Source organism: Jaculus jaculus, chromosome 11, assembly GCF_020740685.1.
Source record: "Jaculus jaculus isolate mJacJac1 chromosome 11, mJacJac1.mat.Y.cur, whole genome shotgun sequence".
NCBI classification, from domain to species: Eukaryota; Metazoa; Chordata; class Mammalia; order Rodentia; family Dipodidae; genus Jaculus; species Jaculus jaculus.
In genome coordinates this window covers 8,269,637-8,285,267 of record NC_059112.1, presented here as the reverse complement: position 1 = coordinate 8,285,267, position 15,631 = coordinate 8,269,637, and positions in this window count along the sequence as shown.

Sequence of the window (15,631 nt, the reverse complement as noted above, 5' to 3'; positions counted from 1 at the left end):
TAGAGTTGATGCCACCAGAGATTTTCCTTCCCAAGAACTCAGGCTGCTCAAGTCCTCCCGTTCTCAGCATCTGAGCTGCTCCTTCCTTCTTCCCCCGAAGCTGCTGACGGCAGTAGTTCTTACTTCCTAAAAGCATTGCATTGTTTATTTATTTTCAAGGAGAGAGGGAGAGAGAGATACAGAAAGAGAATGGCCACACCAGCGCATCTTGTCACTGCAAACAAACTCCAGATGCATGTGACATTTTGCTCATCTGACTTTATGTGTGTATCGGGGTATTGAACCCAGGGAGTCAGGCTTAGTAAGCAAGTGCCTTTAATAACTGATCCATCTCTCCAGCTTAATAGCTACTATCAATTTAGTTTTATTTTTAAATTTTTTTCTTCACTTATTTATTTGAGAGAGACAGACGCAGGGAGACAGGGAGAGAGAGAGAGAGAGAAAGAGACAGAGAGAAAGAGAGAGGGAGAGAGAGAGAATGGGAGTGCCCGGGCCTCCAGCCACTGCAAACTCCAGACACGTGTGCCCCCTTGTGCATCTGGCTAATGTGGGTGCATGTGTGTATACATATACATCTCAAAGTCTCATCTCATGGATCTTCTCAGCCAGCTTAAATGTTTACTTCAGTCTCTTTCATTTTCTGCTATCAGCTCTGACCGACACCACATCTCCTCTTGCCGCAGGCAGCGAGGCTGGCGCTGGCGTTGATGTGGACTGTTCCTGCTGTGTTCTCACTGCAGGACTGAAGGTGCCCCTCAGAGAAGCCCTCCTTGGCTGCAGTGGTTGAATCAGGCCCGGCCTTTGCCCACAAGCCTGCACGCGAGGCAGCTGCAGTCTGTGGGTTTGGATGACACAACTTCCCTCACTCAGACGATCCCTAATTGTGCTCATACCAACTTACCTGTGAAGGTGTCTCAGTGCAGAAAGTACTTGAATGTCTCAATGACTTAAGTTATCCTCTCTGTTAAAGCAGGAGACACAGCAGCGTGGGGGGATTGTTTGTCTCATACTTTCCCCCCAGTGATATATTGTGGTTAAATAATATCTGTTGCATAGTCTTTCACTGTATCAAAAAATGTAAGCATGACTATGGAACAGGTAGCTACAAACCAGTCACCTGATGGGCAGCAAAAATGCTTCCAGAGATTAAGTAGTGCCCAGCCCAAGACAGAACACATATCCGGAAACAGACAATGTAATCACCGAAGGTGACCAATGCCACAGTGAAGGGTGTTTAGAACTGACTTTAGAAGAAAAAAATAAATCCATGTTAAAAATTATACTTGGGCTGGAGGGATGGCTTAGCGGTTAAGCGCTTGCCTGTGAAGTCTAAGGACCCCGGTTCGAGGCTCCGTTCCCCAGGTCCCACGTTAGCCAGATGCACAAGGGGGCGCACGCGTCTGGAGTTCGTTTGCAGAGGCTGGAAGCCCTGGCGCGCCCATTCTCTCTCTCTCCCTCTATCTGTCTTTCTCTATGTGTCTGTCGCTCTCAAATAAATAAAAATTAAAAAAAAAATTATACTTGCGGCCGGGCGTGGTGGGGTGTCCCTTTAATCTCAGCACTCGGGAGGCAGAGGTAGGAGGATTGCCATGAGTTCAAGGCCATGCTGAGACTCCATAGTGAATTCCAGGCCAGCCTGGGCTAGAGTGAGACCCTACCTCGAAAAACAAAACAAAACAAAACAAAAAACAACAACAAAAAATTATACTTGCTATGTATCTTTCATCAATGCAATTTTTCTTCTTTTGGATCACAAACCTCTAAAGAGGCATTTAAAATGTGAGTCTTAGTTTATGTTAGTTTAGGTTTTGCTGGTTTGAAGAATGAATACTCATCATTTTTGTGAGCTTTGAAAGTATTTCATTTGTGTCTTCTAATATGTTTTCATGGTATTTAAACAGACAGATTTTATTCATTAAAATATTCCTAAACAAGACATATATTCAGCTAAGTCTGCATATGGCCACATGTCCCTCGCTCAGTTATGATTAAACATTATCACTGGCACTTATAAATTGAGGGTTTTTTTTGCCATTTTTTTAAACATAGTTCTGAAAATGCTTGAAATATAAAATATGTACACACACATTTGATCTAAAATATTTAATTTCAATAACTTTAAGTTTTTAAGTTGATAAGTTAAAAACCCATGAAGGATGTCAACTTCATAATATGTTCAAACAGTTGGTAAAATAGCACCATTTTTCCCTAGACATTCCACTTAGGAGAAGATAATATGAAGAAATGCTTGTCTTTCTTAAAAAAGGGTTGACTTTCTTAGAAAAGGGTTGAAGTTTTATATATGGCTAATATAGAAACATGATAAACATCATATGTCAAGCATGTATTAAATAAATATAATATGTGAATGTACATAATACATATGTGTGTATGTGTGTGCATGTGTCTGTACATGTGTGCACGTGTGTGTGTGTGTGCCACTAAATGTGCCCAATGAGCTCATGTTTTAGTAAAAGTAGAATATTCTAAAACAGAAACATATGCTTTCTAAGAATATGTTCACTTATGGCATTAAAAACTAATATAATTGGGTATATTAACTGATGACTGTTGAAACAATTTGCTAATGAAATAGTGGGTTTGTGTATTTATATGACTTATTTAAAATTTCTAATATTTCCACAACATACATGGTTTTGCATATTGATTTTGACTGAAGGGAATTGTATTAAGTTAAAAATAGTATTAAGTAAGTAGGACTTTTTTTTTTCGAGGTAGGGTTTCACTCTAGCCCAGGTTGACCTGGAATTCACTAGAGTCTCAGAGTGGCCTTGAATTCACAGCAATCCTCCTACCTCTGCCTCCTGAGTGCTGTGATTAAAGGCGTGCACCACCATGCCCAGTTTAGGATTTTTTTTTTTTTTAACAAGGCAGATAAATGAAAAACATGCTTACAGTTTCTTCTTTTCTACCTATCTTGGAATAATTTTTATTTTTTTGGAATGATGATTATTAGGCAGCATATTGCTATGAAATTACCTATGGTGGACTATTTTAATGAAATGGTGGGTAAGTGTAAGCCTTGAGTGTAATAAGGGTGCTGTCCCCACAAATTTTCCAGCAGAAAATATCTATGTCAAAGTAATGTTATTCACTTATGTCTGCTAGGTTTTTAAAAAGCAAATTTACAAAATTATTTACAGAAGTATCTAAAGAAAAAATATCTGTAAAATATTTTGTTTTAAACTTAATTTCACTGGGCATGGTGGCACACACCTTTATTTAACCCTGTACTTGGGAGGCAGAGGGAGGAGGTTCCCCGTGTGTTCCTGGTCAGTGTGAGAATACACAATGAATTCCAGGTCAGCCTGGGCTAAAGGGAGACCCTACTTTGAAAGCAAAAGAAAACAAAACAAAAAAATCCACAAATAAATTTACTTTCTGTAGTCTGACCAAGTAATAGAAGATGCTGATGGAAGTGAATGTGAAAACAACCCCAGGACAAGTAAATGTGAGCACAGCCACTGTGGCTGAACGTAACGTATAACCCTGATATTACAAAGCACTGTTTATCATTAATATGTTAGGAAACACATTTAAATATATCCAATACTGATTTTAACTTAAATTCAATAAGTTATTATGGGTACTGTCCAGATATAAATGTTTTAAGCTTTTCATTGTACTATATAATTTTTCTATAAAATAAAATTTATATCTTTAGTCATTATATTTCAGGCCAATATGACCTACATTTTTGGGGGGGTGGTTCAATGTAGGGTCTCACTCTAACCCAGGCCGACCTGGAATTCACTAGGTAATCTCAGAGTTGCCTCAAACTCATGGCGATCCTCCTACCTCTGCCTCACAAGTGCTGAGATTAAAGGTGTGCACCACCATGCCCGGTTCAATATGATCTACTTTTATTTTCTTGATTATCATGGACTGTTCTTGCTATATATTTTTTCACTTAGGTACAGCCCATTAAATCATGATACACACGTCACATGAATTAATCCATTCATAAGGACAGAGTGTCTTTGATCCATTAACTATGCCCCCTCCAAATGCTGCCTTGGAGAACAAGAAAACATGTGAGCTTTGGGAAGATTTCAAAAATCAAAATCATCAGAGTGTCTTGCATTTTGTTATACCTCAGAGCATTTTGATGAAAGAACAGACCAGAGTTTACATGGCTGACAGCAAGCCCTTGGACTGATTCATTATTTAGAGGAAGACTCAACATGATGTCACTTTTGTGCCAGGTAGCTTGATGGATACATTGGATACATTAGAAAACCGGGGATACACCAAACCTGCCTTCTCTTCACTCACTCCTGGACTCCATGCAATGCCCCTAGAAGGTTAGGCAGACATCAGCGAGAGAAGTAGAAACTGTCAGTCTCTTAATGTCTGTGAGGAGGTTTCCACAATATTCTGATGTTAAACACACACAGAGCCAGCTCAGTCATAGAAGAGCTAAAACAAAGCATTCCTCATAGGCTGGGGCTCACAGCATCCCCATCCCCTTCTGAATCCATGCCAGACTGTGCGGAATGAGATATTTTCTTCAGATCCACACAGCATATTTACTTGGTGCCTATTGATGGTATCACAGCAACAAAGTTAATGACTTTATTTTTGCCAGCTGCATGGCATTTGGAAAGTGATAAATGTGAGAAATATTGAAATCATTGTCAGTTGACTTTATAAAAGTAAGGAACTGTTTTTTACAAGTAAAGCTTCATCAAAAATAATGTGCTTTAATCTGACATTAAACACTTGATTGTTAAATATTCAATCACATTTAATGATTCTTCTCTGCAAAGATGAACAACTAAGCATTCATTGCAGTGTCAGTACTTTATAAAGCCAGATCAAATTTTGGAAATAATTAGCAGATTAAGAATGCCAGGTTGTCAAAAGCTTTTGCAAATAGATGCTGCAAATGAATGAAAGAAAAATATAATTTTAAATCTTATGAAAAAAATTGAACACTCTTTAAGTCATAGCATAGACACATTTTGAAATCACAATGGTATTTCATATATAAAAATCATATGCAAGGATCTACTGATTAAACAAAATTGAATATGTCTTCAAATTGGTATAATTGCTCTTCTTGCCACTGTGGCTAAAACCTGATGAGAAGCACTTACGGGAGAGGATGGTGCCTTCTGGCTTATAGCTTTGAGGCATGGAGGTGTAGTGGTTGTATCAGGGTGGAGTGTCCGAAGCAGAGAGGGACTGGTGATGAGGGAAGAACCATAAGCTCAGTGCAGTGGCCGCATTATGAGAGCCTTCCTACCTCCCAAATGTTCCTTATGAGAGCCTTCCTACCTCCAAAATGTTCCTTATGAGAGCCTCCCTACCTCCTAAATGTTCCTCGGCTACTCAGGAAAGTGCTGCCAGCTACAATCAAGGGTTCAAACACATGATCCTGTAAAGCACATTTCATAGTCAACCTGTCACAGTCTTCCAAACGCATCCCTAGGCTTATGGCTATCACATAATGACATAATGGATTCCATCCAACACAAGTCCCCATAACCTTACATTTCCAACACTGTGCAAAATGTCAAAGTCTCTTAGAGCCTTGTAAGATGCAATACAATCTTTTAAAGTTTTAAAAAATATTTTATTAATTCATATGCAACTAGAAAGAGAGAAAGAGGAGGGGTCTGAAGATATAGAGGGAGAGAATTGGGCACCCCAGGGCCTCTAGACTCTGCAAATAATCTCCAGATGCACGCATCACATTGCACATCTGGCCTTCTATGGACACTGGGGAACTGAACACTGGCCGTTAGGCTTTGCAGGAAAGCACCTTAACTGCTGGGCCACTGCTCCAGCCCTCAAGATATTCTTTTAAACTGAGCTCATATTCAGAAAGTTTCACACTTGAATAGACATGGTACATCACTGATTAGTATTGTGTTCCCCCCCCCCCCCCCCCCGGGGAGACATGAACAGACATGTCAGATCCTGACAACAGGCCAAAGACGTGATTTCACTAAACTCATGACTTGCTACACCAGTGAGCTTGTGGGGATCACTTACTGGACAATGGATAAGGGGTTACCAATGGAAGCATGGCAGCGCCAAAACCCCCACCCTCTTTCAGGGCTTCAGGGCAGGCGACAACTCACTGAAGCTTCTCCCTGGAGCTCACTGCACAGCCTGCAGTCTCCTCTGGGATGTGACTCTTCTAAGCAGTTCCTGTTCCCCATACAACCTCGGGGAGGAACCCTGTGAGCTTTTAAACTTCAGGAAGTTCTCAAAATTTGAGAGTTATTTCCTTAGCCTCTAAGACCTTCCCTTTCATTCAGAACTTCCAGTGAGTCTGTGTTTCATATTGGAGCTATCTAATGATCCTCTTCCCCCCAGCATGGAAGGCTCCAATTTCAGAGGAAATGGATGCTATCCATACAGATTAAGAACTTCCATTCCAGAAGGGACAAATGGGGCATAGAAATAAAGAATAAGGGCAGAAGGATTTTTAGAGCCGTAAGTTAGATCATTATGCACAGAGACATTGCCTCTTCCCCATAACTGATGGCCACCCCCACAATGCATCACTCACAGTCCTCGTGGGAGGACAACAGAGAGAAAGCTAAGGATGGTGCCATCACAGTTGTATACACACTATATACATAACTGAAAAACAGTACAACACAAAAATCTGAGAGGGGCTGGAGAGATTGCTCAGTGGTTAAGGTACTTTCCTACAAAGACTAAGGACCCAGGTTCGATCCCCCAGGGCCCATATAAAGCCTAGTGGACAAGGTAGCACATGCATCTGGGGTTCATTTGCCAGTGGGTGGAGGCCCTGGTGTGTCCATTCTCCTCCTCCTCCCATCTCTCTCTCTCATAAGTAAATAAAGTATATTAAAGAAAGAATAAAATAAATGCTATCTACACTAGTTGAAGTCTAAGCTATAACAAAATGCACTAGCTCACTTTTTCTTAACTGAGTCAACATGTATCATATTTTGATAAAATCCCCTTATGCGTATTCAAATAGGAAAATGATGACTTCACTTTCAATTCATCAAATGGCCTCTTGTAGCATGAATTATGCAAAAGTTTTTTAATGGATTTAAATAATCTATACTGTGACTTTTTAATTGCAATTGAGCTGATAGAAAAATATTAAGGCCATTTTTATTTTTATTTATTTATTTTTTATTTTGTGTGTGTGTGTGTGTGTGTGTGTGTGTGTGTGTGTCCATGATTAGTAATGTAAGGTTAAGGACCTAAAAATGAAAAGGCAGGAATTGCTGAAATACACTAGTTTAGTAAACTATAGGCACGGGAAGCTCAAAAGCAAATACAATTTAGGATTACTGTTAGAGAATTAACTTCTGTTAGATTCTATTAAGAATGAGGATTTTAGGAAGGTTGGGAATCTATTAAAAACATCTATCAGTCATGTTTTAGTTACCTAGGAGATAACCTCAGTTTTAGGAATGAAAACTCCAGCAGATGCTCACAAGAATCTATATTTACTCTTGTCTCAATTATGCTGTACGTCCTGGAGCGGGGCAAATTGGAAGTGGATATTCATGACAGGAGACACACACTTGTATCAATGAAAACGCTTTTTGAAAATGAGGCAAGAGACATAAACAAGATGAAATGATAACCTCTGAGCCAAACCCAACATAAAAAAAAAAAATGTTAGAGAAAGATCACAGCTTAAACGTATGTTTCTGGAGTAGAATTTCTGTGAGATTTCACCTTTAATTTTCAAGGTTTGGAATATAGTAAGGGTAGAAATGGAAGACAAGTCTCCAGTGTGGCATTGGTACTAGATGTAGTAATATTGAGAGTTCTGTATCAATTTTACATTATTGGTGTGGCCTTTAAAAAAAAATCATGTGTTTAAAATTCCTTTTAGGTCACACACCCTACTATTATATTTCTTTCTCATCTGTTTTAATTGTATTTTATTATGGGGAGAGAGAGAATGGGTGCACCAGTGTCTCCAGCCACTTCAGTTGACCTCCAGATGCATGGGCCTTTTGGTGGCATGTGCAGCTCTGCCTGCTTGCGTCACCTTGCACATCTGGCTCATAGAGTACCTGGAGAATCAAGCATGAGTCCTTAGGCTTCACAGGCAAGAGGCTTCCTTAACTGCTAAGCTATCTCTCCAGCCCATCTTTTTTATTTTTTAAGGTATGGTCTTGCTGCATCCTAGGCTGACCTAGAATTCACTCTGAAAGTCTCATGCTGGCTTTGAACTCACAACAGTCTCCCTACCTCTGCTGCACCACTATGTCATCAGCAGAGAACGGGCATACCAGGGCCTTGAGCCGAACTCCAGACAAATGGGCACCTTATCCATCTGGCTTTATGCGCATGCTGGAAAATCAAAGTCATGTTGTTAGGCTTGGGAGGTAAGCACTTTAACCAAGGAGCCATCTTTCCAGCCCCTTCCTCGTCTTTGTATTTATGGTAGGAGTTTTGGAATAAAGGGTTCCTAGGATGGCCCTTATTGGAGATGAATTCCGAAAGAATTGAAAAACCCCTATTAGTAAGAATATTTGGTAAAGCAGATATAAAACTTTCAATTGGAGAGAAAAAAATGTTGATCTCTAGTTTATCACAAATTCCACTTCATATCATTTAAACACGAATGTTTCTACCTACGTTTTGTGTATGTGTGTCTGTGCATGGATGCAGATATAAGTATGTGTCAATATGTCTATGCATGTGCATGCATGTGTAGCCAAAGGTGAGAAGACAACCTTGGGTTGTTTTCCTACGATGATGTCCATCTTTGCAGATGGTTACTTTTACTGGCCTTTGGTTATCTCAGTAAAGCTAACTGACTAGCAAGAATCCTCCTGTTGAGCCAGGCGTGGTGGCCAACACCTTTAATCCCAGCACTTGGGAGGCAGAGGTAGGAGGATCACCGTGAGTTCAAAGCCACCCTGGGATTACATAGTGAATTCCAGGTCAGCCTGGCCAGTGTGAGACCCTACCTCAAAAAAAAAAAAAAAAAAAAATCCTCCTGTCGATAAACTGGCCCTTGCACGTCAACCCAGCTACAGATGAAACCACAGAGGAATTGAGGAGATGGGCAAAAGGGATCTGTTTCCATGGTGAACCCAATAATCAGCACCAAGATGAAGGAGGCGGACGCTGAGGACACCCACAACTGACCGAAGCAGAGATCCAGAAGCTCCTAAGAGCTCATCACTAAAAATGATTTAAAATATACCCAATACGGCTCAGGGAATTTTGCAGAAGGGGGTGCAGAAAGAATGTAAGAGCCATGGGTAAGACATTATATTCCCTGCCATACAAAAGAGAACTGACTGCTACTCCAACAACCCCACAGGCAGATCCCACAACCCCATAGGGAACGCCTGCAACCCCACTGAGGAGGGCGCCAGCGGGATGAGGGAAGTAAGGGAGCCCACACAAGATGTATCCATACAGAATATGTTGTTATAATAAAATAACTAAAAGAATAAAAAAAGAGTAGTCCTGTCTCTGCTTCTCCAGTGCCGACAGTACAGGAGTGGCCGACGTGCCTGACTTCTGTGTGGGTTCTGGGAATCAAAGTCTGGTTCTGTTGCTTGCAAACTAAGCATCAGAACTATTTCCAAAGCCCTTGTTGTTGTTTATAATTGCATATTTTTCTCTCATTTTAATGTCTTGTTTCCTTCCATCTTAGAGAGAATGCCAAACATTCGAAAAGACAGTGGCTAGAATTGCATTTCTCTCTCTCCATTAAAGGCATGGCTGAAATTCTGTCTTAGGTTAAAATTCTGGACAGTGACTGATGTTCACGGGGTTCTGATGTATATAATTTATGATTGTAACTTTTACATGCGTATTCAGCATTTCAGGAGCCTTATTACCAAGGAAAGTTAACTCTGGCACAGTGGTTATGAGCATAGCAACGAATCTGATGGTGCGGAATGGAATCTCAGCTCATCTGCTTATCAGGTGCATGACCTTGCTGAAGTACATAGTATCTCTCTTCCTTAGTGCCCTTATCAATGAACGAGAACAATCAGTGGGCACTCCACAAGCTAGTTGAAGTGATACTGCGGTTCTCTGCGGAAAGCACTTAGAAGAATCCTTGTCCTTGTGATGTGTAATATGCCTGTGCTGATTGCGACAATGAATCATTCAATTTAACTTTCCTGAGCACTAACTCATTTGTCAGGTTTATAACATTATGTTATGCTTTGGAGATACTGATTTAGGCTAATTTGCAGCTATCTGCTCTATCAACAGGGTTTCCAGAACCAGCTCATCTGATAATAATATGACAAAGCTGAGCTCCCCCACTGCTGTTTTCATGGTGTGCAGTAGAAGACATGTTAATTTTCAATGCATTATTTAGAGTGGCCATGAAGGTGAAAATAAGGTGAAAGGAAACCCAGCTGTCGGGCATTTGCCAGCCCTGGCGCTCAATGTTTTGCAGGTCTTTAATCCTTAAAACAAACACAGATATTAAGATGAAGCAATAGGAAACAGTGATTGCATGGCTAATATCTTGAGGTCAGTAAAGCATAACCTTTAAAGTCAGTACGTCAAAGGAATAAGTATTTGAACCCAAACATCACTGACACTCAAAAACCCTTCCTACAAAGAACTAGGAAAGTTGGGAAAAGGTGACAATGGATATTGCTCTATTAGGAACAGAAATTCTGAAAGATATCACGGGTGCCATGATGACAAATTTCAGTACTTTTTTCAGACACATTATTGATGAAAATAGGTAATCATAAAACTGAATATGGTATCATTTTTACCTGAAAATTTTTCTCAGCAAATTTAACAGCCAGAGCATGTGGTTCATGCATAGGCACCTTAACATTCTGGTTTTGACTCTGATGCAGGATAAAAGTAATTTCTTTATTAATAAGCTGTTTTGTATAAAATAAAAACTCTAATGCAGAGTTTATGATGCATAGTGTTCCATAAAGGATTATCTATAATTATAATTTAGTATTTGATATTTTTAAATTTTCATTGCAATTATTTTTATTTTTTAACTAAAGAGTATGTGCAGTATAATTTTGTAAAGTGTCTGTGTGTTCACAAAGGGAAAGAAGACAACATAAATAATGGAATTAAATGTTCATGGAATTGTAAGATTGTACCTGCCTTAATACTACACACTTTTGATTCTGACTGCCTTAAGGTCACTTAAATCCCTTATTTCCATGTACTTTTAATTTTTCAGTTCTTTTGAGAGGGATTACTGCTAGGGTGACTGGAGTTGAATGTAAAAAAAGACTGGAAAGTTTGCACTTGTAGAAATAAAAAATTATCTGACTTCGTGTCTCCTGTATAGTACCCTAGACCTGTTTTTTTTTTTTTTTTCATAAACAACATGAACCCCTGCTGGGAGGGAGGTCTTTCATAGAATTTAAACCTTGTGGTTGATCAAGTTCAGCCCTGAAATTTGGTGTCAGAACTAGCTTCTTCCTGAGACAGCTCCTAGCCCTGTCCCTGTGGTTCACCTGAGCCAGAAGACAGCCCACAACTATGAGGTTATAAATACCTGCACAAAGGGAGGGCAGGCTCTCTGACCACTTGGAAACTTCCAGCACTGGGTGAGTTTTGCCCTCAGCTTGGCACAGACCCAGCCCCAGCCAGGCTGTGCTGAGGGAAGTCCCCTAGCCTTTACTCTCGACATGGGCTCTTTGTTCCCTCCAGCTTCCCACAAGGCAGCAGCAGCTCCTTGAAATTTCTTTTCTCTCTTTTCTTTCCATGGTTTTCCCAGACTCTCCATGTAGGATCTCTAGCCATGTGGTCGCCTTTCCTTGGCTCTGTACTTAACCTCAATAAATAAAATAATTTAATAATTTTCTTTGGGTTCCTGAGTACTTGCTGTTGGTGGTGTGGGGGGGGGGTGGCCGTTGTCCCCTGAAGGCACCCAGGCAACCAGGGTGGGTGAGTGCATGAGAAGAGAGGCACTCCCTGGAGATAGTTGAACAGCTCTCTCGGTTTATTGTCAGGGAAATGGGTTTATAAGCATCTGAGGTTTGGGGTAGGGCCCTAAGGGGATTGGTGGTTTTACATGCTGCTAGCCCATGTCTGGGGACTTCTTTCCAGCATGCAGAAAGTCAGGTGCAGCATGGAGGGAGAGAGTCAGGAAATCTACAGAGGGTCCAGGACTGTGTGAAGGCTGTCGGCTGATAAGAAGTTTCCTAGGCAAGTGGGCAAAGGTCACAGGGCTATGGGAGAAGCCTAAGTTCAGGTGTGCAGGGCTTGGAGAGGGAGTGGCCTCCTGCAGCCCAGGGATCCTCAGCCATGCCTGGCAGCTCAGGCCCCTCTCCTGAAGGCTCCAGCTTGTGCCTGGCAGTGCTCAACAATTTTCCTCCTTAGTCTTTTTTAAAATTCAATTCTTTGATTAAAATTAAAAATGAACCTAGGGTTTGGAGTTCACAGACATACCCGGACCCCAAGCAGCACGCTGCGTAGTTTTTCACAAACATTGGTGCTATCTTTCATTAGCGCTGAAGCCATTCTTGATGTTTCTGGTCTCTGTGCTATAGCACAGCCAGGTCATCTTTAAAATGAAACACAAATTATGCTGGTAACATTATGATGTGCCTAAACTCTAATCTTCAATATATATTTTATATCACAGGATGTTACTGCTCGTCAGTATATCGCATCATGGTAAGAGATCACAACACAATACATTATAAGAAAATAGTAGTCATTTAAATGTCACTAGAACCTGGTTAAGGATTAACTATGCTTTTCTAAGAAAATAGTTTGTTATTTCTCTCATCTTTTGTTTCTTGGTATTACCTATATGGGGTGTATCTGAAAAGTTCACTAAGCCTTGTATGAATAGGTGCAGATTGTTCTCCAACATGGCCTTACTATGAGGTCCAGGAGAGGCTGGAGAGATGGCTCAGCAGTTAAGGCACTAGCCTACAAAGCCTAATGACCTAGGCTCAGTTCCCCAGTACCAACATAAAGGCATATGTACAATGTGATGCATGCATCTGGAGTTCACAATGGCTGCAGGCCTTGGTGAACCCATTCTGTCTGTCTCTTCTCTCTCTCTGCTAGCAAATAAATAAATAATTTTAAAAAGATAGAGAAAATTTGTAAGAGATAGACTCTAGTGGAAGTCTTCAGAACACATTGTGTTCAATTGATGGGACCCTGGGACCCAAGCTCCGTTCTTTTCTCTATGTTTGTTTCCTGAACATGAAAGTAAGTGGTTTTGCTGTTCCCCAAATTCTAACCAAGATGCTCCACTACAGTGCTGGGAAGACCAATGAATCACAGAATAAAACCTCAAAACTATGAGCTAATATTATCTCCTATTTAACCTGTTGATAACTTAAAAAATACTAAAATCTTAAAAGTTGTTAATCTTTCTTTTTCATATAAACAGAAAGCTGACAAACATAATTACTAGCCTTCAGATATTCTCAGTGCACATTACAACAAATTTGCAACAAATGAATCTTGCTTAATATACATATTGTTGCAGTCAGGTTCACACTGCTGGGAATCTAGCATTCAGAACACCTAAGTTTATGGGAGACACCTGAATCAAACTACATCATAAAATGCAATGCAGGGGCTGGAGAGTTGGTTCAATTCTTTGCTAGTACCCATGTAAGCCAGATGTACAAGGTGGCACATTCATCTGGATTTCATTTGGAGTGGCTGGAAGCCCTAGCATGCCCATTCATTCTCTCTCAAATAAAAAAAAAAAAAAAACCATAATAAAATAAAATAAAATGCATTCAGTCCAACTTTATAAGTCCCCATCGTTTTTTTGTTTGTTTGTTTGTTTTGGTTTTTCGGGGTAGGGTCTCTCTTTAGCCCAGGCTGACCTGGAATTCACCATGTAGTCTCAGGGTGGCCTTGAACTCGTGGCGATCCTCCTACCTCTGCCTCCCAAGTGCTGGGATTAAAGGCGTGCACCATCATGCACAGCTTAGTCCCCATAGTTTTTATAAATCCTAATGAAATGCAAATATTCCCATAGTCTGAGATCTTTTAAATAAACCCTAATACCAAACAAACAAACAAACAAAACAACAACAACAACAATAAACATAATGACACAGAATAATCATTCAAACTGTAAAGGATGGCACTGTGCATAGCAAAGAAATATTCAACCAATACAAGATTTGAAACAACCAGGGCAAACATTAAACTCTGTAGCTCCAAGTCCAACAACTCTAGTCAGTGACAAATGTCCAAATCTGATAATTCCAAGCAGCAACAAGTCTCTGGAGTTCCAATTCTGCCCCTCCAGCTAGGCTACTCACAGTCCTGGAAACCTTCATCAGGGGTCAGCAGCTCTCCTTAGCACCCATCTCGTGGTCCCAGCATCTCCACTGGGTTTCCACTGCAACCCCTGATCCATCCTCCCAGATGCATTGGGTCTCCATGCAGGCAATGCAGCAAGCCTCTCACACAAACTATATCTATCCCAGTCCAAATAAAGCTTTTTCTCACCCTCACAAACCAAACCTCACAGTCCATAGTTGTTATTGCATTCAGGTCTTTCAATTCTGACCAGAATAGTCCATCAAGCTGTATTGCAAGGCATTTCTTAGGCCAAGATTTCAAAATCCTTTCACATTCTTCTTGAAAAATCAGCTCCAAAAGGCCAAAACCACACAGTCAGGTGTCTAGCAGCAATCCTCCTCCTTGGTACCAACTTTACTGTTGCAGTCAGGTTTGCATGCTGACAGAAGACACCCAACCAAAAGCAGCTTGTGTGTGGGGGGGGACACAAAAGTTTATTTTGGCTTACAGGCTCAAGGGCTAGCTCCATATTGGCAAGAAAAACAATGGCATGAGCAGAGGGTATTCATCACTCCCTCACCAACATCAGGTGGGAAACATTAGCAGGAGAGTGTGCCAAACACTGGCAAGAGGAAACTGGCTAAAACACCCATAAGCCCACCACCAACAATACACTGCCACTGCCTCCAGGAGGTGTTAATTCCCAAATCTCCATCAGCTGGGGACCTAGCATTCAGGACACCTAAGTCTTTGGGGGACACCTGAATCAAGCCACCACACACAATCTTCTCTGAATGCATGTATGTATGTATACACACATACATATGAATGATATTCTAAGAACATATGCAATTTCAAAGAAAGCATATCTTTTTTAGGATAAAGTTTGATTTTGTTTTGTTGTTCTTTAATACGTGAAGGTGATTTCCAGTGAGTATATATTCACATGTTGTTCTTGAAAGGTTTAAATTTCAACATTTCACTGTCACCAGACTTTCATATACATTTCTGAGAAATCTTGGACGATTCTTAACCTTTGGTGAGTATACCTACCATTGCACTCACTGTTTTTTTTTTTTTCTAATTTTCTCATATATTTCATAGTTATTTTGTTCCCATTTATATTCAATGGAATTAATGGGATGTGCACCTTTTATTTTCTGAAGTTTTGGTGATTATCTTTTATAGTGTTTCATCTCCATTTGGTCTTCTCTTTTATGTGAACTTTAACCTTTAATTATAGAAATGTTAAACCTCATCATTTTTTATTTATTTTCCATCCATTTATAATTATTATCTTTATGCTTCATCATGGGTATATCCTACTAATTCACATTTTTGTTCACCAATCCTCTTGATGCTAGTTTCGAATTCCTTTTTCAAAATATATTTTACTTATTTATTTGAT